This window comes from Cyprinus carpio, chromosome B20, assembly GCF_018340385.1.
Source record: "Cyprinus carpio isolate SPL01 chromosome B20, ASM1834038v1, whole genome shotgun sequence".
NCBI classification, from domain to species: domain Eukaryota; kingdom Metazoa; phylum Chordata; class Actinopteri; order Cypriniformes; family Cyprinidae; genus Cyprinus; species Cyprinus carpio.
This window is the reverse complement of record NC_056616.1, coordinates 29,379,003-29,405,525: the sequence shown is the minus strand read 5'-3', so window position 1 is coordinate 29,405,525 and position 26,523 is coordinate 29,379,003. Positions and strand designations below refer to the sequence as shown.

General features: G+C 38.0%; 2 pseudogenes; both read left to right on the top strand.

Moving 5' to 3' along the window:
- Nucleotides 1-831: 831 nt before the first annotated feature.
- LOC109054159 lies at nt 832-12,299 on the top strand (annotated as a pseudogene).
- A 5,018-nt stretch (nt 12,300-17,317) lies between these two features.
- Nucleotides 17,318-25,863, top strand: LOC122141086 (annotated as a pseudogene).
- Nucleotides 25,864-26,523: the final 660 nt, after the last annotated feature.

The window sequence follows — 26,523 nt, the reverse complement described above, 5'->3', positions numbered from 1 at the left end:
ATTAACATATTACATTTGTCTTGTATAACGTTACTTACTCAAAACCTTTAATTGCAGCATTTCGCTTTCCAGTGAAGAGGGCTTAATTAGCCACTCTCCACTGTATCAGAGCACGGGTGTGTTCATCAGTCCCTGCAAAATCAGCACAGACGTGATGAACTATGGTCAGTCTATTAATGTTACATGGAAAAGCTGAGGTAACTTGTTAACAGTTGTTAACAAGCCGGGGGGGGACACTTGGCCGTATTTGCACAACTCGCTCGACGGGACACAAACAGAAAAATAGCCCAAGCCGGTAGAAAACTGTGGCAAGACTTGCCTCTATACTTTAAAATACTGGTGATTGGTGAAAGGGGTGCCGTAACCAGCGCGGTGAAAAGTACAGGGACCACTGAAAGCGACAAACACGATCTGCTTCAAAGGTCCTGGATATAATTTAACTGAAATCCAGCGAAACCGAACACCAGGGACAAATATGCAGGCGAGTACAATAAGAGTATTTTCAAATCATCATTCGGGTTAAAGCGCGACAGCTCGCCCATTTGTCTGATCCGCCTGGTTGCATGCTAGTTACTATAACGTATTATTTATTATATTATTTGTTTGTTTTAGAGAATATTAAAACAATATTCCCAGCAGCCATACGGAGAACAAGACCGGACTCTGGCTCCACTGCCAGCGACCGTAGCAACCCCAGCCTGCAGCTACTACATACCTCATCTATCGCCTCCCTGCTTGAATAACGAATGTACTTCCTATCCCAGTCAAACAGCCACTCCTTATTTAACCGGCTGTCATCCTGCGCGTTTGAACTCGATATTGGGACTATGCGTCGTGCAATATAACCAGCCATTGTTCAGTGCAGCCTTGCACGCGCTGGTGTTTACAGCCTCTCGTGAGCAGCGCGTGGGATACTGATTCAGACCTTTCGCTTTCACCATGGCAAGCGGCGCGCTCCACAGATTCGTCTGCCTTTGTCGATACCTGCAGGATCCCTGCCATGTCGCCAGATTCCAGCAGCTCTGCGGCGTCCGCGGGACGTTTTCTGAAAAACCGGCCGAGGCTGGGGAGACGCTTGGGGTCAACGGTGCTTGCGTGGGGCAATGCGCGGCTGGTGGAGACTCCGCAGACAGACTTCCGGCCCAAAGGCTGAGAAAAAGTTTAAAGGCTGTTGAAAATGTTGAACAGGACGAATGTTCCGCTAATGGACCCTCGGGGCGAGACGCGGAGAGGGACTCCAAAGGCACAGTCAAGCCATTACGCAGGAACTCTTTGACCGGTGATGTTGGCCAGGAGTTCATCATCGAGAACAGGCTTCTCTTCTATCTCTTCACCGTCGGTACCGAGCTGGGCAACGAGATGTTCTTCATCTTGTTCTTCCCCTTCTTGATGTGGAACGTCGACCCCTATGTGAGCCGGCAGCTGATCGTGGTGTGGGCCTGGGTGCTGTTCCTCGGCCAGTCCACGAAAGATCTGGTCCGCTGGACCCGTCCCGCATCTCCTCCTGTGGTCAAAGTGGAGGTGTTCTACAACACGGAGTACAGCATGCCCTCCACACACGCCATGACCGGCACCGCGCTGCCCTTCTGTCTGTTCCTGCTCACGTGCAGCCGATGGCAGGTATGATGCACTCTTGAGCTGTTTCACACACAAGACCAATCGATAATCGTACCCACGTGAGACAAGTGGACAGTGTTCCGTCTGTCTGTTCTTAGCAATCTGTCCTCCAAAACTAACAAGCACTTATTTTTTTATATTACGAGCTATGCATTAGCACTTATTGATTAGTATCTTTTCAATTAGCCAGTTGCACTCAAGTCATTAAATACTATTATTTATTCCTCAACAATTAGTCACTTTTCAAAGAGTTAGAAGTAACAAAGTTAGTTGATGCCTTAACCTACATGACCTACACTTGATGCAGAGTTTATTAATCATTTCATTCTTTTATTAATTCTTTCATTTGTTGAAATTAGTTTACAACTGTTTATTGGGTTACACTTTATTTTACAGTGCAATTGTACATTTAAGTACTGAGTAATGTTAATTAACTACATGTACTTACTATATGGTTAGGGGTTAGGATTAGGGTTACTTAAGTCAAATTATGCTTAATTTATTATTATTATAGTAAGTACATGTAACTTGTAACAAGGAGGACGAATGTTCCGCTAATGGACCCTCAAGGCGAACGCGGAGAGGGACTCCAAAGGCACAGTCAAGCCGTACGCAGGAACTCCTTGACCGGTGATGTTGGCCAGGAGTTCATCATCGAGAACGAGCTTCTCTTCTATCTTCACCGTCAGTACCGAGCTGGGCGGCGAGATGTTCTTCATACGCTGTTACCCATATGATGTGAACGTCGACTATGTGAGCCGGCAGCTGATCGTGGTGGGGGCCTGGGTGCTTTCCTCGGCAAGTCCACGAAAGATCTGGTCCGCTGCGACCCGTCCCGCATCGCCTCCTAGTGGTCCAAATGGGGGTGTTCTACAACACGGGAGTACAGCATGCCCTCCACACACGCCTGACGGCACCCGCTGCCCTTCTGTCTGGTCCTGATCCGTGCGCCGGTGGCAGGTATGATGCACTCTGGCGTTTCACACACTAAGACCAATCGATAATCGTAACCACGTGAGACAAACGTGGTGTCGGGCAGTGTTTTCCGATCTGTTCTGTTCTTAGCAATCTGTTCCTCCAAAACTACCCACGCACTTATTTTTTTATATTACGAGCTATTCATGAGCACTTATTGATTAGGACTTTTTCAATTAGCCAGTTTTGCCGCAAAGTCATTAAAACTACTATATTTATTCCTCAAACAAGTTAGTCACTTTTCAAAGAGTGAGAAGTAACAAGTTAGTTGATGCCTTAACCTACATGACCTACACTTGATGCAGAGTTTTATTAGTCATTTCAATTCTTTTATTAACTTCTTTCATTTGTTGAAATTAGTTTTACAGACTGTTTATTGGTTACACTTTATTTTACAGTGCAATATTGTAACATTTAAGTACTGAAGGTTAATGTTAATTAACTACATGTACTTAGGCTATATGGTAGGGGTTAGATTGGGTTACTTAGTCAAATTATGCTTAATTTATTATCTTATCGTAGTACATGTAACTTGTAACAAGGAAACCTTAAGAAAAGTTGTACTATTTTATTGCTATGTTCGCCCTGTTCCCTTAAGTTATATTAACGAATCTAAACTACTACTAATGTATTAGTATATAAATTAATTCCATCAGAGTTCAACTATACTATTTAGTGGGAAGTCGGGCCTCGTGGTTAGAGAGTTGGACTCCCTAACCCTAAGGGTGTGGGTTCGAGTCCTCCGGCCGGCAATACCACTACTGAGGTGCCCTGAGCAAGGCACCCAAACCCCCAACTGCTCCCGGGCGCCGCTAGCATAATGGCTGCCCACTGCTCTGGTTGTGGGGAAGAGAGGGGTACAGGATCAGGAAAGGTCCGTGAAAGGGGGAAAAGGGCAAGGTTCGAAGTCCTGGACAGCCTTGGCACAAATGATGCTTCAAAGGTTGCAATGCACAACGGGCAGGCTTCCCCACCAAGGCGCTTTAAAATGTCTTGACTAGTCCTTGTACATATGACATGTAAAAAGTAATTGTATGAGTGCAGGATATTGTAATAAACAGTATACTTCAACATACAGATTCCAATATTGCAATTCGGCATGATTCTGTCCCAGCCAACCATGTGATTTTGTTTACCAGTGACAATGGAATAATTCCATTTTCACTTTTTGTGGGCAGCAAGGAGGAGCAAAAAGTTGCAGTGGCCAGTAACTAACTGACTGGGTTCTGTCAGGATTGTGATAAGGGCTATAATGCTTTAAAATTTTTTCCGTACTAATAATAACGTAAGTGCTAGTAATTGTAGAAAACGATACAAGGTAGGGTCTAACATGTTAAGACTTTCTGTGCTGTAGTGGGTGGGTGGCTGACATTCTGAACAGCTGTCCTCTGATCAAAACACCTACCTTTAGCATTTCAGTTTATTATGTATAAGCAGCAAATAATATCCGTGATTCCAATGCCCCAATTTTCACTGTTTTACCTAAGTATCATTTAGGCAAATGCAAAAGCAAAGTCCGTTACAAAGTGGTATGAAAAAGAATTAAAGAAATACTCCAAATGCACTGATTGGTTTAAATATGTATGTTTTTTTTTTAATTTAGTGTTAATCAGTGAACCTGTCCAGTTTCAAGTACAGAAGGGGGTGGGGAATGGCTCATCATACATAAGAATTGTGTTAATTGATCCCTCATTTCAAAAAGATGTTCCTGTCCGCTTCATTGATTTTTTTGTTGTTTTATTAGTGTTAAGTTATCTTTGAAAATAAAGGGAACCGAACGTTCGTCACCTAGGCCATTAAAACAAAGAAACAACAGAATACGTTTGTTCACGATCTCAGTGATCGACTTAACCTATCTTTAACATTTAACAGACAATGAAGGTAAGGTTTTTGTATTCTCTATATACATATAATGTCATTTCCTCTGGCTATGTAAACTTTTCTATCGATTAGGAACACTGTCTAATTGTTGGCGTCATAGTTAATATCAACATATTTGAGGCCTATTCCGACTGCTTGGTTCTCAAAAAAACTTACTTGAAGGAGACAGAAAAAAAAAACGGGAGGACTCTGCCGTCAGCAAAAAGTACCGAACATAACTGTTTCTCTTGAGAGGAAGTTGGTATGTTAATTTTGTTTCTTCTAGACTACTTCACTTGCTGTGTGAAGTTCACTTCGCCTGTGTGAAGGGGCATTATTTCACTCCTGAGTGCTCAACAATTGATTTTCAGATCGCAAAAGTCCATCTGTCCTTAGTCTGTTGCATCCATTGGAAAATAGTTTTACTTTTCCATATTATTGTAGAACTAACTCATCTGGAAATCAAGGTTGCCAGTATATGCATTTCCAGACAGGACATTAATCCTCAATAGTTTTTTTGGGGGGGAAAATATGTAGACTTTGTTACTTAAGCACTAAAGGGTTTATGGAGTGCACTGTATTATTCATAATATGGATTTCCTCTGCTAAGTTTCTGTATCATAATGCTTGTTGGTGTTTAAAATCATTACTTTTAACAACAAGCATATAGTTTAGAAGACGTTGTGCTATTGCGATATTATGATTACTCTTTTTGATACACCTGTTTATATACAACAGGATCTGATCTAGTTCTGTAGAAACTTTTCTTAGTCTTCTGCTTTTGACAGATTCTCATGGAAAAAACTGCTGGGGGAAAAACTAATAAGAGTCTGTTCTTCTTAATTTTTTTCCCTGTCAGCAGAAACTGACTGATATGTGCTGTGTTCCTGCTGAAGACTGAAGATCTTATCCAGCTGTATGTGTAGAAAACAGAAATCAAGTCCCTACTGATTTATTTTTCTTGCTTTCATATCCTCTTAAATTTAGCATGAAACTAGGAACAATAGCACTCAACATGTATCCTCTTCTTTCGCCATTGGCGCTCTGGCTTCTTGATTTGCTGTAGAATGATTTATTCAAACCAAGCCTACAGATTGGCAAATGAAGAACTGAGCAGCTTGTTTTCACCTATGAAGAGGTTTTTTTCAGGGAAAGACTGAAATTTGCGTTAATTGAACGCTTTATTATGGAGTTGCTGGAGAACCATGAGGGTCAAGTCTGCTCAGAGTTTTTTAACTTGCACACAGAGGGACTGGAGGTACTGCTATAGTGCCCAGACTACTGCAGTGAATAAATGCATGGTCACATAAGGAAAAGGTCAACTGAATGCCAAACCCGTATGGATCTTTTCTGAATGATGAGAAGCTCCAGAGGCATTTCTATAGATCAGAAGCTACTTGCGATCCACCTCTCTGCAACTGCACTTGGTCTCCCTCTAAAGTATGTAGAGTATGGTCAGAATTCATCAAACTTATGGATTTACATTTAACAGTGTGGCCTGCTGGTCCTCATCCTTGATGGACTCATAAAGGCATTCTGGCCCACTCTGTCCTGATCTGTTGCTTATGTTTGGGTTGATCGCATTATGTGTATTGTAATTAGTTTTGTATGGTTTTTTAGGCCCTGGAAACTGTAACAGGTTGTTTCAGCCTTTCGGCTTGGTATGAAAAACAACGACATCTTTGGATACTACTTGACTAAAATTGGATTCAGATATACATACACTACCGTTCGAAAGTTCGAAAGTACCAGCAACACTCTGTAAAAATAATGGTGCTGGTCGGAAAGGTTCTTCAAGTGATGCCCTAGAAGAACCATTTTTGGTTCCCACAAAGAAACATTTTTGGTTCCAGCAAGCCCAAGGTTCTTTAAAAGAACCATCTCTTTCTTACCTTCTCTGTATCCTGAAGAACCTTCTTTCGCCACAAAGAATCTTTGGTCAAACAGAAAGGTTCTTCAGATGTTTAAAGGTTCTTTATGAAACCATTTAGACAAAAAGGTTCTTCTATGGCATCATGAAGCACCTTTATTTTTAAGAGTGAAGGCTGCATCTTTTTTTTTTTTAAACAGTAGAAACAGTAATATTGTGAAATATTCAATTTAACATGACGCGTTCTCTATTTTGAAATGTATTTATTTTTGTGGATGTCTAAGCTGAATTTTCAGCCTCATTACTCGGTAGCCTTCAGTGACCGCAGGATCCTTCAGAAATTATTGTATATGCTGATTTTCTGCTCAAGAGATTCATTAATGGTTGAAAACAGCTGTGCTGCTTAATATTGTTCTCTTCATCTTTGCAGAATTAAAGCATTTATGTCTTAAAAAAAAAAAACTTAATGACCCACAGCTTTTTATTTTCTGTTTATTTTCTCTTGTAAATGTATATAAAAATGTAATAAATTTTATTTCATTTATATTTCAGTTATATCAGGTTAAAAAAAATAAACATTTTATAAATATATACACACACCTGTATATACACGTGTGTGCTTAATTTCACGTGGAGCAGAATTTATTACACAAGGCGTTGTGTCACTGCAAGCTGCGCAAAACCACGATCATATTTTCCACCCAGCCAACATGTTTTGTTTGGGGCGCAGTTGTCAGTGATAACAGCTCTGGGTATTTAATGCTGCTCCACATGAAAGCACGTACATGTAAGATTTACCACTGATTACAGAACCGGCTTTACTGACAAGATGCGCATTAATAAATCGTGCGAATATTATCGTGCATCCCTAATATATACTGAATAAGATACAGTATATATTAGGGATGCACAATAAATAATCAGCACATGCATAGATACATATATATATTATATATAATATAATATATATATATATGTTTATATATAATGTTAAGGTTTATTTTATTTTAGTTAAGTTGTCCCTTTTTTTATGGTTTTTTTTAGTTTAATACCAACTGTTTTTTTTTCTTATTGTTCCCCATTTTTATTATGGTGGATGGGTTACAAAAATTTTAGTTTAATAACACCCTGGTTTTAACCAATTTTAAGAATTGACTTTACTGCCTATTGAACGCCAGTTCCTCACAAGTTTCCATCGACAGTTCCCCTCTGTGTTCAACAGTACCCCGTTCATGTTGTGGACGGAGCAGGTCGCTCTGTGATCTGGAAGTGTCCTTGTGTATGCGAGCTTCTGTCATCAGCATGGATTAGATGGGGGGGGTGGGAGGGGAGGGCATGCACGCACTCTGTCCTGGGTGAGTAATGTTTAATTGTCACATTTAAATCATGCTTTCTTATTGCCTTAAACCAGTGGATCATCAAAGTAGGTTTGGGGAACATCATAAGGTGAGTAAATGAGGACAGTTTTCATTTTTGTATGTACGAACCTTTAATAAGCATGATCATGTGCAGTCTGTTGCACTAGTAGCTGTTATAATTTCAGAGCATAGTAATAATGTTTTATGCAGTGATTCTGGCACCTTCAGACTTTCCACAGCTTTCAAAGATTGAGGAACTTTTCAGTTCTCACTTTGATGCTTCGCGATTAAGGTTTTGAGAGCAGTTCAAGAAGACGCCTTATATATGCTGCTTTAGTCTTTTTTTGCACCCCTCTCCTGTCAGTAACGAAAACAAAATCAGTGAGTCAATCACGGCTGACTCAGTATCATCTTCATCTTCTAATAAGCTCATCTGTTTTGCTTTTCCTCAGAAGATCCCTGATTGGATAATTGCTTCCCCTGGGCTTGTATGACCAGTGGGGATCATTTACTTTTACATTGTTATGTGTTATGAGCAGACAGAGGCCGACAGTTTGAAACACAAGCTTTGCATTAGGGGGGTCATCAAGAACAAGATGACATGTTGTGTGTTAGTCATCAGTGCTGAAGGTGTGTGCATCGTATAACAATTACCCACTGACTTCTTACACAAGGACCGGTTATTTTTTTGCAGAGGCTGTGTCGCTCTTTATCTTTTTAAATGCTGTTAGTGGGAGCAGACAGATTTAAAGAAAGCAGATGCTGGTTGCCTAGGTGATGGAACCTTGTTATTTTAATGCTGTGCTCTCGATGAAGGTGGCTGAATCATCTTTGTGGAAATCTGCACACCTAATGATTTAGGAAGTCTAGATTGTGCTCTGTGTGAATGTTGTGGGAACAAGTCTGTGGACCAGGGCTCAACATTGTATGGTCACATGTCCTATCGGGCCAGATGTCCACTTTTGCCATGTCTTATGTGGTTCATTGACCACATGCGATTTTTTTTTTTTTTAATGAATGTTATTTCAAATTGTGTGCTTTATGTAAATATGCCTAAATATATAAATATAGTTGTTGGTTGTACTCATGCAGAGGGACGTCTTTGGTGGTTGCATTATATCTCACTAAAATCTGAACTAGTGGACCTAAAAAATCTAAACTAGTTGTCATAGAAATGTTACTAAAAATATTTCTTTCATTTGTGTGAAAATGTTTGGCAAGGCAAGTAAAAATCTGAATTTGTGGACAAGCCAGTATAGAAAAAATCCTTATTGTTGAGCCCTGATGGACTGTTTGACAGCTTAGGGCTCAAGTGCCTGTGATCAGAGTGCTTTGGTTTAGAGAAGATTATGAAAAAAAAGTCTCTTAGATCTTTCTAGCATCCATTCAACCCTTCAACTTAAAAAGATTGATATACAGAGGGAAGGACTAGAGCAGCAGTGCAGTGGGAATGTTAAAACGAGACGCTGCTGGAAAGAATCAGAGACCTTTGGCTTGCAGCACATGGAGCAGTGTGTGTACATGTATAAAACTAGACATGGACAGGTTGAACAGGCTACACATCTATCAGATCTAAGTTAAGATACAGGCTTCTTGTCGTGACTATGTGGTTGGCTCATGATTAGGGATTTTCCTTCTGCAGGCTCCTTTGACCTTTTAACCCATTTTAAAGTACATAACAGCATGAGTGTATCATATACAAGACAATCAGATTGTAGTGTTCTCGTGAGGTGTCCAAAGTCAGGCTATAATCTTCCCGTTAACCTTGAAAGTGCCTCACATAAGATTAGACAACAAGGGGCAAAGGGATCATTTACTGAACTGCATCATGACTCTCCAGATGCTTGTGACTTTCTTCTGTGGAACAATAAAAAATAAAAAAGTGAAGAATATTCTAACCACTCTATATCATTTCCATATAACGAAACTGAGGCTTTCAAGCAAATATGATGCAAAAGCACCAACAAAGTGCTCCAAATGTGCAATTATATTTTGTTTAAAATAATTGTTTTCTATTTTTAATGTAATTTTAATGCAATTAATTTCTGTGAAGGCAAAGCTGAATTTTTAGCAGTCATTAATCAATTCTTCATTGTCACAGGATCCTCAAAAAACATTTCTTATTTTTTATCAATATTGATAAAAAAACAGTTCTGCTGCTTAATTGTGATGCAAACAGCTAGGGGCAGATCTCAAGATTCTTTCTGTAAATAATGAATGAATGATCAGTCTGTTCCTCACACAAAAGCTATTGTATAACTTCAGATAGCTTGGAATAAACAGATGAGGATTACATAGACCACTTTTTATGGTAGCTTTGCATTCTTTTTGAATATTGTGAACCACTCGCTTTTAACTGAAAAGTGGCAGAAACTTCTTCATAAAATGTAATTTTTTAAAAAAATTTAATTAAATAAAATTCTTCACAAAGATATGACAACATTAAAATCAACATAAAAATGTCAAAAAAACTAAGTCTGAAGGAAGAATGTTTACAAAACCAGTTCCTAATGTTCATCAAGACTGCAGTTTTAGAAAAGGTGAGCTGGAAGCTCAGAATTTGAACATCTGCTGTCTGTGAAAATCTAAAAACATAAATGGAGAGATGCCACTGAACAATAGTTTGGTGCCATACACAAAATAATGCAGCTGAAGTGTATGTAAAACCTGCATAAATGACACCCCTCTTTATCAGATCTACATGCCATATTCTTCCATCCTGTTCTCAGGTCTGTTTTTGACATGTTATGGTAATCATGGCCTTACATACATTAGTGGACTCACTGTATAGTTAATAAATACATTGCAACGTTTTATTTCAGGCTGAACGTTTTTGTTAATTCTATACACAACTGTATAACTGTATCCATAATGACTCACACAATGTTTATACAGATCACTGATGCTTGAACACCACCTTTCTCGTGCCAAGCAATACCTGTTCTCACTAACCTTCAAGTATTTGCCTGGCCAGTAGGGAATAAACTGATGAGAATTTAAATGGCAATTTGTCTAAAAACTCTGCTCACACTCATGGTCGTTACAAACCTTTAAGACTTTGGTTAGGATATTTTTAATGAAACTGAGAGGATTGTCTCCCTTCATTGAACGTCCAGGTAACTAAAACATATAGAAACAAAAATGTCATGAAGGTGGTATAAAAAGTTATGGGACCAAAACCTCTCAGGTTTCATTAAAAATATCTTAATTTGTATTTCGAAGGTCTTATGGGGTTTGAAATGACGTGAAGGTGACTAAATGATGACAGAATTTCAGACTTTTTTCAATCTAATAAGTTTGTTCCTTCATCTTCACAGGAGGTGATCACAGGCTTCCTGTACAGTGTGCTCATCCTGGCGGTCCTTCAGCCCATGCTGCATGACATCGACACGTTCTACCCTGTCCCACAGCTACGCCCCTCTGGTCGTCGTGCTTGTGCATGTTGGCTTCAGCTTGGTGGCCTTCTCGCTGGGGACTCATGGAGCACCTCCCGTGGCGACACGGCCCAAGCTCAAGCTTGGCCACAGCTGCCGGAGCCGCATTGGCATCCCGTCTGAACCACCAAGTGGGTCTGCAGCCAGATCCCCCCGAAGAAGCTCTCCCGCTCACACCCTGCCCCTGATCGACGGGGCCTTACGCGATCCCGCCCATCATGCGGCTCCTGGTAGGAGTGGCCGTGCTTCTAGCCGTCAGGGCTGCTATGAAGGCAGTGGCGATCCCGCTGGCCTGCAGGGTCTTTGGCGTGCCTTCGGATGACGTGCGGAAGGCTAGACAACACGCGCACGTGGAACTGGCGTACCGGTTTTTGGTCTACGGCACAGTGGCCTACTGCTGCGTTTTCCTGGTGCCACTTCTCTTTGGCTTCCTTGGCTTATCCTGAAGAAAATCCCCCCCGTTTAACCTTTATTATCCGGTTTAACCTATACATGACCTGGACCAGTAAAGGTCTACAGTTGTAGTCAAAACCAACAAACATTTGGTTGCAAACACATATGATGTTCATGATTTTGATAATTTCACCAGCTCCATTTCCATGCGAATTTATTTCGCTTGTGTTTGTTTACAGATTTTATGGAACTGCTAATTTGAACAGGGTTTTTTGTTGGCTGTTTTTTTTGAAAGTGAGTGCGTGTGACGTCATGATCTTCAGAGGACCTGTTCAAAGCTTCTGACTCTTGAACAGCGATGTTTATAGCCATTCTCAAAAAGGTTTCAAATGTTTCCTGCATTTGTCTTCAGTGGATTTCCTTCAGCAGACTGACACCCACCCATCCTGGACCCTTAACAATACCCTGTATAGATTTTGGCTCAGTCTGCAGTCCTTCCCATCTGTTTTAATCTTCTGAAGCAAACTAACCTGCGTGAGCACCCTTGTCAGACATTTGTATCCTTTTCATGGTTTTCCCTCAAGGGCTCGTTCTCATAACATTTTGTAATTCTCTGTTCTTCCTAGGGCTTGTTTTCTCTTCTCAGTCGGTCCACTACAGATCAGTGCTGTGGCCCTAATGGTTCATTCCGTGGTTTAGGAAAGACGCTCTTAAATCTGAGAGGTGTAGAAAGTTGTTCTTATCTAAGAGTTCACGCCTTACAATAAGCGGTAATGCATTGAGAGAATGAGGGAAGGATCTTTGTCAGTATGAATGCTGTAAACATGAACTTCCTGCGGAAGTGTTACTGTGAAACCCAAGCTAGGAAAGCCACTCTGAATATGAATGCAACATATCTTTAACATTGTCTTTGTCAATGTAATATTTTATATGCGTCAGATATTTTTTTAAAAAATGATTACAGAGAGTAAGATTTATGCAGTGAGTGAATGGGCAGTTTTAATTTAAACAAATACTTACGAATGGATTTTGTAATATTTCTGTTAGTGTTTCTCATTTCCTTCCAGTTCTTTTTAAATGGGACAGTTAACCCAAAAATCTAAATTCATAATTTACTTACCTAAAAAAAAAATGGAACCCACTGACTTTAATTATACGGTTAAAAAGAGTTTTTTTTTTTATATAATCTTCTTTTGTGTATCACAGATTTGGAATGACATGAGTATGTAATAAATGTCAGATTTTTTTTTTGAGAGAACTATCACTTTTTTTAACAGTTGGCTAAATTGAGATACAAAAATTTAGAGCTGTCGAGTGCTGCAGGTATTCTGTACATCTCCATTGTACATCCATATCATCCCATCAGCATGTAGTCAGTAGTTTTTGGAGGAGATGCATTGAAAATCTTTCTCCAGGACACACTCAGCGTGACTTTATTTCATGAATGACTGAACTTCCTTGCTTTGTTCACTTGTCTGAATTCACTGCAGTTTTAACTATTTAAATATGATAATGGGCATGATAACATGGCTAAAGTAAATCCGACATGTATTTTCTGATTGTCAGTATTAACCTAGGTAGTTGATATGTTCTCTGTCTTTGAACTAGTACTCTGTTTTTGCAGTATTATTTTGTTAGTGTGTTCAGTTTCACAAGGAAATGGTGTGAAGCCAGATCTCTGATAAACATTCATTGCTCAGAAACCCCAGTGCCTTGCATCCTTATTTTTCAGGGCAACTTTATCCTCCAACTAGGCACAAGACACCACAACTGTCTTTCTGTAAACAGTTTTGATGGTGCAAATATTGTCACGCATTCATAATGTTTATTTGCAAAACTCATTGTTTATGTAATTGATGGCTTTTCTTTTTAACTTTTTCCCCCCTTACATATGAGGTGTATATACAGATTTGTTTAATGTGCTATATGTGGAATTTATTACCGGGTTTCTGGTAACATATTTTGAAGGTGACAAATTTTATCTGTGCACCAGTATAAAGGAAACAGTTGTGCATATATTCAGTTGTGCATATAGTAAATGCACCATAACTGAATAAGCTGTTTTATTTTTACAGTGCACTGAGCTGAAGTGGATATCATATCACAGACGGCTGGATCGTGTTTTAGGGTTTCCTCCAAGGAAATGCATTTTGAATGAAGCTTGTACACCTTACCTGTGCTGAACTTTGAGCCGTTCATGGTCATCTAAACTCACACGTGTAGTGTACCTGTAATCTATGGCTCCTCGTCTGCAATGTTCTTGCCATTTTTTCTGTCTTCTTATTATTACCGTGAATAAACCCAGTATGAATTACCACTGTATTTGTGTTCTTGTCATGTGAAATATATATATATATATTTTTTATTTATTCCATTTTGTATTCCAGCATCATGTTTGTGAAAATTACTTTTTGATTATGACTAAATGCTTGGCTTGCAGTGTTTCCTCTTATCAGTGTAAGTGTGGTGCTTGTGTTCTCTTGATCCAGCAAGATTCAGAGGCACGCATACTCATTTCTCAATTTGTCAGCTCTTTGGACAAAGGTCTACTTTCTGCACGATGTATTGATTTTAACCCACTGTGTAAGTGCTAGAGGACCTTGCTTATTTCCTACCATACATACAGTACAGACCAAAAGTTTGGAAACATTACTATTTTTAATGTTTTTGAAAGAAGTTTCTTCTGCTCATCAAGCCTGCATTTATTTGATCAAAAATACAGAAAAAATGTAATATTGTGATATATTATTACAATTTAAAATAATTGTTTTTAAATTTATTATATTTTAAATTTATCATTTATTTCTGTGATGCAAAGCTGAATTTTTTAGGATCATTATCACATGATCCTTTATAAAATCATTCTTATATATATATTTTGAATAAATGCAGTTCTTTTTTAACCTTTTATTCATCAAATATATTAGACAGCAGAACTGTTTCCAACACTCATAATAAATCAGAATATTAGAATGATTTCTAAATGATCATGTGAAAGACTGGATGTTACATGTGACACTGAAGGCTGGAGTAATGATGCTGAAAATTCAGCTTTGCATCACAGGAATAAATTATTTTTTTAAAGTATATTCAAATAGAAAACTATTATTTTAAGTTGTAATAATATTTCACAATATTACTGTTTTTTTCTGTATTTTTGATCAAATAAATTGCAGGCTTGATGAGCAGAAGAGACTTCTTTCAAAAACATTAAAAATAGTAATGTTTCCAAACTTTTGGTCTGTACTGTATATTTCCACACTGTAGCTAATTGTACATTACACATATTTAGGCTCTATGTACTGCAATATATTAGCTTAAGTTTTTTTCCCCCTCACATTCACTGTAAAATAAAAAATTCCATTTATTCGGAGGGTAGCTGACATGAAAGCAATGACATCAGTGTCTAGTAGTGTTACATGTTGTGCTTGCTCTAAAACTACTTTAAGTGACTTTCCCCCCCAAAATCTAAAAAATGAATGCAGTTTTATGACCTCACAATAATTTATGAACTACATTGAACATTTATACTTTTAAAACAGTAGGCCTGTCTGAATAAAAAGATAATTGACATTTTATTAGTCATTTCCCTGGGGAAAATGTTGAACTGTGTTCGTATTTTAATCAAACATTATATTTGATCATCTCGTATTGAGAAGGACTCTTCATTAGGAATGGCAGGAACAAAGTTAAGGTACTCTATTGCCATCATGTGGCTGTACTTACAAAGTACATCGTGAAGAACAGTGGAATGGATTCTCCGTCAACTCTTCTCAAGTACTGAAAATTTTCTCAAATACTAAAAAGTTAATGCAATTACATTGAAAGGGCGTAGTTCACTGCAAAACAATTTAACAATTTATATTTATAGAAGATAATCTACAAAAGTCATTAGTGATGGTAATATTGGATTCAGTGACTTTTTTGAACCCGTTCTCCAAAACGATTTGTTCGTTGATTCGCTCTTCTGCGGCTTTACACCAGTAGGTGGCGACTAGAGTATCTTTTGTGAGTTTTAAGAGACAGTTCTTTATTTTATTACACTTTAGTAAGAAAATGCACATCTATAAATCTAAAAAAAAGATTCGTGAGGGAAATGGAATCCTTCCTTCACTTAAAAGATTCATTCAGAAGCACCCATTCATACCAAACACTACTAACAACACCATCATCATCACTAAAGGCCACTGAACATTCAGACTTGAATCCTTAAAACTGTCTTCCCAGGTCTAGACGTACGTGCGGGGATTTATTTATGCTCCAGTAACATAGTTCAGAGGAAGTTCGAGGCTGAGAGAAACGGGAGCGAATAGATGAAAGGGTGAACGAGGTGGAACATCATCACTGCAGTGTCATTTAAGTTATGCAACACCATGTTCCAAGGGAGAGGACTCTGTGATTGAAGAGTGGAAAAATCCCCCAAATCCTTTTCTAAGCATTTGTCACGCGCAGCTGAACTGCGGCTTACTGCAAATACAGACGAGTATCGTTCATTCGGTCCCACTTTTCAGGTTCTTCAACAACTGTCTGTCATGTGCTTTGGTTTATGATATGGGCAGCATATACTCTGCTGTGATGTGGCCGTGTTCCCCTCTGTCCCACACACGTGCATATAACATGATGGGCCTACAGGTAGTTTACATGATAAAAAGTAATCTTAAAGTTAATAAATGCCTCTAGGATTTAATAATTTAACATGCCTTTGAAGTTTGGGCAATGACTCCTGGCAGTTATGTGTGATCGTGTAGTTGATTCTGTGCTAACTTGATCTAATATTCAATGTTTCTAAAAAATTTATTAGCAAAAAAAAAAAAATCTTGACAATTATTGTATATATTTTGAGAAAAGGGTCTTCTTAATGATTCCCAGTTTTGTTTCGATAACTGAAGCAGCAGTTGTTCAATAACTTTTACAATAATGTATTATGGTATTTGGGTTAAAAAAGCGCCTCTGCTGTTAGGTGTAAAGGCACAATAATTAACATGATAATTAATAGATGGCCGACTTTTTCCATTTGTTGACATGACATGGCTGTCAGATGGTAAATATCATTATGCTGGGTATCAATCTTAGAGAGAATAACCATGTTTATAATGAAACCATCATATTTAAAAACACATGATAATAATCATATCATAAAATATCATTTGTTGTTACTACTGTAAATCTATATAAAATTATTATAGTATTTCCTTCAGTGCTTTCAGAATCTTTACTTTTTTAAATGAGTTTGTTTCTGTATTTTAAAATGTATTTTTATATTAATATATTTTAATGACAGGGGGCTATATTTACAAAAAAATATATTTTATTTATCAAAATAAGCAGAAACACTTTGCTACAGTGGTTGTTTTGAACAAGTATTAACTTAGACATTATTAAAGAAAAACATTATTTGAACTAAATTAGCCCTATTTGTATCAATACTGTGAGCCTTTTTCCCCATGTGGGGTAAAAGGCACCCCTTGCTACCTCATACATTTATAAAAGCCTATTTTTAAACAAAAAACACTTGTATGATTTATTTTCACACAAAATCTGTTGCTCCATAAATGTTAAAAACAAACGATATTTTTCTGCAATCATACATTATGGGAGTAGTGTATAGCACATTTTTTTCTTCAGGTGTGCCTTTAGGCCTGTTGTAGCCTACACTTGTTCCTTATTTTTTTCATATGGTGATAGTGAAACGCGAAACACTTCACTTACATGATTTTATGGTGAAATGTGTTATTTTTCATGTTAATCAGATCAATTTTGATCAAGAAAAATGCACTGTGGCTTTAAATAATCGTAAGCAGCGCAGCAAAAATAGAGTCTGCTCCGCGCTGCCGCGCCGCCTCTGCGTGCGGCGTGAATGCTCTGTTAACATGGGCGCCAAAAAATACGCGCTGCTTACGCGTACGGTTTGAAACCGAATAGGAAACGTTAGTGGAATCGTTCTTGTAGCAGTCTACGGCGTTATAAGCGTAATTACTTTGTTCTAATGCGACTCATTTGAGGTAAACAGAGCCGGCGGAGAACGAGCGGACCACAGCTCGGGGTACATTTCTCGCCATACGGGCATTTATGATCCTTGTCTTCATCCAATCTCCATCTCAGACATTTACGCTGCAACCTACCTCCATAGCTCCTCGACGTCAATGACGTTTGACTTTCGAGGCGTGCCCTAAACACTTTTTGATTGACAGTCCAGCGACCAATCCACGCGTTCGTTGTGCAGCGAGTAACCAATCATTGGCCTAACAGCATAAACCAGCGTTTCATCACGCTCGGTTTAGCGGTCTGTTTTGAGCCAGGAAAAAATTGGCATAGAGCACTAGCACAGCCTGCTAACATATACTTGTGATAACAGGTTAGCAATTAGTCGTTATTTGAGTGAGTTTAGCAGTAAGGAGACGGACATTCTTACCTTAGTGCCCAACACCTGGGTATGTAGTCGGTCAGTGAATGTGTATGAATGTGGCTTTTGGTGCAGGCTGGGACGGCAGCTACAGGGATTAGCTGTACGGGGGAGCTCCTGCTAGCAGTGCAATGCTGACATACCTTCAGACGGCTTGCTAATTATCTCATAAACAGGAATTTTGGTGTGACTTCAGTCGGAAAAATCGTCACCATTCATACGCGGACTGTATTCCAAAGCCGAGACCGGTTTAAATAGTCCGATAGTGAAGCGTTTGAGTTAGCTGGCTAGCTGGGTCGCCTGCAAGTACAAGGTTAGCTGCTTAAAACGAGCCACCTGGACCCGATCACCATCGAAAGAGGTAAGAAACACAATTAAACACTGCAGTGCTAAGTTTTAATAGTGATTTTAGAGTGATATTTAACAAGGTTCCGGTCATTTAAAGCAGACTGACCAGCCAATTATTTATAACTAGAGAACTAGGCACTCTAAAAGATCAAAACCACTGAGGTCGATTTGTGTTTATAGGCAGGTCAGCACGATCGTGCTTTGATTACAATCTTGTTATTTGGTTTCTGACATATTTGCTGAATTGAGGTATTCAGAAACGCTTTCTTCATATCGGTATGGGATAAAGCTGTGAAATGAGCACCGGTTGTTCACTGTGCAGTGATGAGGATTATATTTTCTTCATAAATGTTGAGGTGTATCTTAGGCACCTGTGTAGGCAGTCTGATTAGCCTTTTTGAGGGGATGAGAACATCAACTCACTTTCCAAATCCGAGTAAATGCAAATCATCTGTTTTGAGTTTGTCACCTTTTAGGTTTTCTTTGGCTTTTGCCGGCTTTACCAAGTCAACAGTCTTGTTTATTGGCCTTGTCTTTCAGGCTCTTGGGAATGCAATATACTCCACACCTGTTTTTGTTCCACAGCAGCAGTCATGCATTTCACTGACAATTGAGACTTTTCAGGCACACTGATTTGAACTCTTCTGGTCTCCTGGTTTCCAGTCTGGTAGTGTTTTATTTTGAGACAGGACATACTTTTATCTGTCAAGGACGTGCCTTTCATCAGAAAGCACAATGCAAGATCATACCAGTCACTTTGTGTGTGAAAACAAAAAAAAAGTAGTTAAACCTTGGGCAACGTGAGTGCCAGAACTGTCTGTAGTCGGTCTTATGCATAAAAATGTTTTGGATAAAGCATGTTGGAGTATGTAGAAGGAAAGTTTTGCTGTCTTTATAAACTCCGATCCAGTGTTCACTCTGTCAAAAACATTATATCAATGTAAAGGACAGCCATCTGTATAATGGTTGTAATTTGAGTCAGGTGTTCTAATCAATGAGAGGAGTCAATTGTGTGTTACAGGGCCCTTCCTTATAAAACAAACACAGACTCAAGCTGTTGTCTCGCAGAATGTTCTTTAAATTCAAAGTTTGTGAGGTTTGAGATGTATTATTAAAAGTGTTTTCTTTGGGGCAAAATTTTTTTGCTGCTCATGAAAGCATTGGAAAAGCGTTACGATACAGTCAGGTGTCATATTTTTAAACCGTTTGATTTTTGAAACAAAATAGTATCTTGGCTAATGAAATTGCATGATAATTAGATTTTTTTAAAATGTCAAACAATGTCGTAAATATCGACAAATATCGTTACTGTGCCTGTCAAAATTTGGTCAGTCCAGTGATAACTTTAAAACGGTCATGTTTTTAAGCTGCCTCTGTCCACTTTCTCTGAGTTTGACTTGTGATTGTCACTTTTTGTCTCCCCTGAGAGTCACACAGAGCTTTCAGTTTGTTCTTAAAGCAGCTGTTTCTCTCTGGTTATTCACCATTGTAAAAAAATTGAATGTATGAATATATCCATTAAAATTCCCAATACAATTGAAAGAAAAACATAGTAGTTTTTTAGGAATAATCATTGTACATAATTAATATCACTAAAATAAAAGTGGTCATAATTATTAATATGTTTTTTGTATTGAGTCATGTTTTGATTTAACCAAGAACATAAAGTGGAAGAGAACTGCCACTAGCTCCCTCTAAAAATAGGTGTATGGTGATGGTCAGCCATAGAAATATAGATTTTGTTTTGTTTGACCCATCTAAACCAACTCCAAGAGAAATTTTTAGGTTACAAAACCCCAGCAGGACACTTCAGGATATGTAAACACATCAGTTTTATGTAGCGAATCAACCACCTAGAACATGATCTTTGGACTGCTGTTTTGTGATGTAAGGGGGTGCAATATTTTGGAGCTCATTTGCCGCCTCTCTAAAAACGAGATAACTTTGCACAGTCGCAAAAAAACAAATTCTGTATTTTGCCAGGGTGTTTTACTGGAGGTTGTGAGGACGTCAGGGTGTCCGTTTGTGAGCCAAGCTAAACTGAATGTGGGTCATGTTGTACAACAATGATCCTACTCTCTTAAGTAAATGTATAACCGAACAGCTTCAGTTGACATTTCATGCTTTAGAACAGCCAAGTCAAAGTCCTGATTGTCCTGTTGCTATGTTCTCGCTTGACATGGCATGAGAAATTTTATAGTTCAGTCTATGAAGAAGGTGAGCTTACATTTTATGTTCAATTAATGGACTTTAACATTATCACAGTCCTCCTCTTACCGATGTATGTGAAGGCCTTGTGTATGAAACCTTAAACGTCCAATAAACAACTTGGTATCTTGAGCGTTGATTTAGGGCTGCTCGATTATGACAAAAATCATAAATGTCGATTGAAATTGTAATTGTGAGTATTAATTACGATTATCACAATTTAAATTAAATAATGTTTATACCATTGTTTGATGCAACTGCATGCTGTATTTTTTATATGAAAATAAGCTGAAAACACTCTACTGAAAAACCTTTAGTGCTTTTCTATAGTATTAAGCCTCAAATATCAAATGTACATTGGATTGGTTTCTTCTTTAAATCATAAAAAAGTAAAAATATGAATGGTATTATAATGTTATACTAAAACTAAAACAATGGTAAAACCCTTAAGATAACATCTAGAAAGAAAGAAAAAACTTAATAAAAAAATATCTTAAGCATGCAGAATAATATAAGTGGACTTTGAACGTTTAATTGCCGCTTTGAACGATTACGTAATTGTGGCATTCATAATTGTAATCGCGATTAGAAATAAAATTAATTGTGCAGCCATACATTGATTTATAATTTTGTTAGATGAATGGGGAATAAATCCTGGACCGTGGTTAAGTGTGCCACAGTGCTTTGTTTCTCCGCACTTTAAGTCTCAGGCTCGTACTGGCAGGCCGTCTAGGGCCATATTAGAGCCACCAAAATGTAAACACATCTGCAGAATGGAAAAGCAGTCGGCTGTTCTTCAAAGCTCACTTTTACATAAGGGTCCTCGTAGTCTTCAGTTCATCTCTGGTTTTGGTAAGGCATTCATGGGCTACATGTGGCTCAATATATGAAAAACAGATCACTGAAAACTTATCAGGATTTAAAGTTGAGTCGATATGAATAATTTCAGATTAGTGACCTTTTATATTACCGTTTGGGCTGACAATAATGTTAAATGTAACTTACTTTTCTAAAACGAATTGTTCTTGTTTTTCAATTTACAAGCAGCAGTAAGGATGGCAGAAACACTTCCCTACATGGCGTGGCTTTGCTTCCAAAGTCCTTTTAGTTTATGACTGGTGTTATGGCAGCCTCACATTTATCCGCCTGATAACTGACAGTTATACACTCAGTTGTGAAATTTATTCGCAAAGAGTGTTTATTAGGCATAAGATCTTGCTTAAATGTATGTCATGGCCTTTCGTTTTTGGAGGTTGTTCCCTTTTGCTTTGTATGTTACACAATTAGCCGTAATTTTTTTTTTTTTTTAGACGCCAAGGGCATTTGTCTTATGTAAAATGACTTAATTCTACATTGGGTTGCATGAGTAGTGTTTGACTGCATAAATTGAATGCATTTAGTTGTGTTATTGTACATTGAAAATGTAATACTTTTTAAGTGGACATTTTTAAGCCAAGTTATTTTTAAGTTGAGCTTTATCTAGTTCCCTACCAGTTGTTCTATTAAACCCATGAAACAAAAAAATTAGATGTATACCCAGTAGCGATTGCTTATCATAGCCACTGGATATGCCAAACACGTTTTTTGTGCAAATTAGTCCTTTTATTTTGACAACTTTAAAGAAGGTAAATCTGGAGAATCACCACAGGTAGGTAAGAAACGCAAGCAATATTAGGCCAGGGCAGAGCAGATGAAATGGCGAACTTTCAACCTACCAGAAAAGTAGACTTAAGAGAATATTTTGTCTTCATTACACTAACTTTCAGACAAGTCGTCGTCTTCCTTGTCAGCAGATAAGAGGTTTTTAATCGGTAGATGTTTGCTTGTCATTGTTGGCGGACTGGTGATAATGATGTGAGTTGTCATTATGACAGCACTTGGATTTGCACAGTAACAGTAACTGTGAGGTCTCTGTTAGCCAACACCCCTTGCAGGAATCCAGAAGAAAGCGAAAGGCCCTAGATCATTAACTTTGATCCAGTGAAGGTTCAGGTCAGTAATACAGTAATATATTGTACAGCCATTTAAATAAGTGAAAGGCCTTTGCATTGTAATGCATATTTTGCATTGTATGTTGATTAAAAAAAGTGTTAAATTGGTTGATAATTTTATTCTTATTAATGTTCATTAATTAATGTGTTTTAATATCTAATCCATTATGAGTATTTATAAACCGATGATACAATAATGGCCCCCTTTTCTCTGGTCTTCAGTTAGGTTTCTTTTTGGTTACCTGGAGCTGAAATTTGATGTGTATCCAAATGTAGGACACAGGGCAGAACAGAAGGTCACATCCATAGACCCCCTGTAGATGCTCTCTGGAGAACAAAGTATCTGCGCCTGCTGTGACATTAATCAGCTGTCTGTTACTCTCATCCGGCTCCTACCATAGCAAAGTGTCAGGATGTTAACATTTTAGCTGAAAAGATGGTGGGTTGGGGAAAAAAACTTGTTCTTATTCAGGATGAATGATTTTCATTACATTCTTCATTGCAGTCTTTTTAAGCAGTCTTGTAATTTCCAATTCATTTTGTTTTGGTTTAGTTTTGGTATTTTTTCCCCCCTTTGGTTTTGTTCTTGTTTTTTTTGTTTGTTTTATTTGTTATTGTTTTATGATTTTTGTTTGTTTTGTTCTTTGTGGGTTTTTTTTCTTTTTTTTTGTTTTTGATATTTATTTTAATGTTTATTTATTGCTTTAGTGTTTTTTTTTTTTTTGCTTTGCTTTTTGTTTAGTTTTGGAATTGTTTATGATTTTTGTTTGCTTTTTTATTGTTTGCATGTTTTATTTTTGTTTTGCTTTTTAATTTTGTTTTTATATTTATTTTAATATTTATTCATTGTTTTATTTTATATTGTTTAGTGTATTTTTTGTTTTGGTTTTTGTTTAGTTTTGGTATAGTTTTTTTAATGACTTTTGTTTTGCTTTTTTTGTGTTTTTGATATTTATTTATTTATTTTTTTTTTTTTTTTGTTTCATTGTTTGGTTTCTTGTTTTTTTGTTTTTGTTTTTTGGTTTTTGTTTGGGGTTTGTTTTATTTTTTGTCGCTCATCATTTTGTCCAGCGTTACACATTCTAGTGGAGATATGGCCTTGCTAAACACGTGTACAATGTGAAGTCCCCACCTCCTTCTGCCACTCCTCCACTTCCTGCTCTGCCTGGGAGGAGTACTAAAGCCTCATCACTTCCTGTCCCCATCCGTCCCATGGTAATCCCAGTGCATGGCATTCCTGTGGGTGTGTTTTGAGCCTTTTTATGTAAGGCTGAGAAGCCTCAGGGACACCAGCCTAAGTACAGTTTAACCTGTAATGGCCCACCACTGTTTACTAACATTGAATTTAAAAGGCCAAAGCAGGTAGAGTTTGAGGGCTTGAGTGCGTGTCTGTCTTGATCATGACTGGATGGGAATTTTAATTCGTAACAGAGTTTTCATCTAGAGCGTGTCTATGATGCCTTAAAATGCCTCCTCCATAGGAAGCTTATTTGCTTTTGTCATTTAGATTGAATATTCTGCTGCTCAGTAAAGCCAAGCATCTGAATATGTCTTCACTGCCATTCACAGCTCCTTTCCTGTGGCCTCATGGGATAGTAATTTCCCATTGGATACGCACTCCATCCAATGAGGATGCACAGGATCTCAATGGTTTTCTGCACATTATCCTTAACTGTTCTGTTTTCCTCTTTCTTGGTTGCCCATAAACTCTCTCTGGAACAGGGCTATGTCTTCAGCAGCCACCACAGCCCCGTCGGTGGACAAGGTGGACGGCTTTCTCCAGGAAGTCTGTCAGGAAAACCAGGCAGAAGCGAGCACAGAGCTCGTCCCAGTTCAGATCTCAGGACAAGCCCATAGAGCTGGTGCAGCTGCCTCTGCTGAAAGGTAAGCTGTGTTTTTACGTGGTCAGATGAAGTTTAATGGTTGGTAATGGCAGAGTGTTTTGCTGGTTTTATTGGTCTGATAGAGCTGATAAGGTTGGTTGTACTATAATAACAAAAAAAGCAAAGCAACACACTGAATGCAGACAAACTGTCGCTGTGTGACCAAATGAAAGAAAAGTCTCATTTTCAAGATGGGATTATGATTTTAAGTCTGTGTCATGTCCCATTTTTATGTCTCTCATGCTTACCAAGGCTGTTATTTTATTTGAAGATAACCACAGTAAAAACAAATTAAAAATTTTAAATAACAGTTTTCTATTCATATATAAAAGTATTTTTTATTGTATTTTAAATATATTTTAAAATTGAAATCCTCTGACAGAACCCTTTTCAGCATTATTACTTAAGTCTTCAGTGTCACATGATTCTTCAGAAATCATTCTAATATGCTGATTTGGTGCTTAAGAAACATTTCTTAATATCAATGATGAAAAGTTGTGCTGCTTAATTTTGTGAAACAGTAATACATTTCATCAGGATTCTTTGAGTAATAGAAAACATTGTAATAGTCGTTATTATCACTTTTGGTAAATTTAATGCATCTTTAATACATTTATACAGCAATTTTTTTTTTTTTTACGTCAGCTATCCTAGAGTATGTTTCATCACATTAATGATGAACATATTGAACTTTTGACATCCACACAGTATCTAAATACATTTATTGAACAGTAAAAGTTGTTTTAAAAACATGTAAAACTTAAACTTTTTTTAAATGTTTTGCTTTAAAAGTGAGCATATGCTGTGTTTTATATATTGATTTAAATATGGTCAGTAAAGCCAAATACTACATGAACATTGCCACTGTAAGTGGTTGGTTATGGGACATGTATAACTGTGTCTTTGAAAGGCTTTTCAAACTCAAGCCCCTATCAGCTGGAATATTTAGAGGTCATATGCCAGATGGAGCTCCAGGCTAATATGTGAAGTATTTTAGGCCTCCTACCAACAGTGGGGAAAGTCAAAGGAGGTAGATTTAAAAGACATTTGTGGAATTTTAGTACTCCATGGATTATTTTGCATGAACTCTTTTTCTTTCTTTCTGTCTGTCTAGATGTTTCTGCGCAGGAGCAACCAGAGCTATTTCTCAAGAAACTGCAGCAGTGCTGTTTTCTGTTTGACCTTCTTGGACACGCTGTCTGACCTCAAAATGAAAGAGTATAAGCGGTCCACCCCTCAATGAGCTGGTGGACTACGTCCCCCTCTAGCCGGGGCTACCTGACTGAGCAGACCTACCCCGAGGTGGTCAAAATGGTGAGATTAGTAGTACACTATGTGACTGGAAAGTTTTCTGTAGTTGTCTAATTTATATGCCTATATAATTTAGAGATACCTCAAGCATTCCTTCTTTTCATTTGTCACAGGTGTCCTGCAATATTTTTTCGGACTCTTCCCCCTAGTGACAGTAATGAGTTTGACCCAGAGGAAGACGAGCCCACGCTGAGGCTTCATGGCCGCACTTACAGGTAGAGAATCACAGCCAGCATCAAATAAATAGGCATTAAAGGGTCAGTTCACCCAAAAATGAAAATTACTCCATGTTTTACGCACCCTCAAGACACCCTAGGTGTTTATGACTTTTCTTCTTTCAGAAAAATTTAATTTGGAGTTATATAAAAATTTTACCAGGCTCTTCCAAGACAAGCCCTTTAGAATGGGGGTAATGCGGGTTTTTTTTTGTTCAATAGTCCAAAAGTAGTTAAAATAAAGCGCATCCACGTCCATAATAAAACATGCACGTCGCAACGGCTCTGGGGGGGGTGAATAAAGGCCGTCCTGTAGCAATTGATGCTTTTTGGTAAAAATAAATACATACAAATCCATGCATTGCTATCGCTACAGAGGCCTTTATCACCCCCCGAGGCTGTGTGAGGCATGTTTTTATTTATGGATGTATGCACTTTATTTAACTACTTTTGGGACTGTTGGCAGAGCCGGACAATTTTTAAACATAACTGCCCGATTAGATTCATCTGAAAGAGAAAGTCATAGATCCACCTAGGATGCCTTGAGGGTGAGTAAAACATGGACTAATTTTCATTTTTGGGTGAACTAACCTTTTAATCACCTTTTTAGTTAAAAAATGTAATTGCATGTAATAACAGACAAAGGTCTCAAATGTT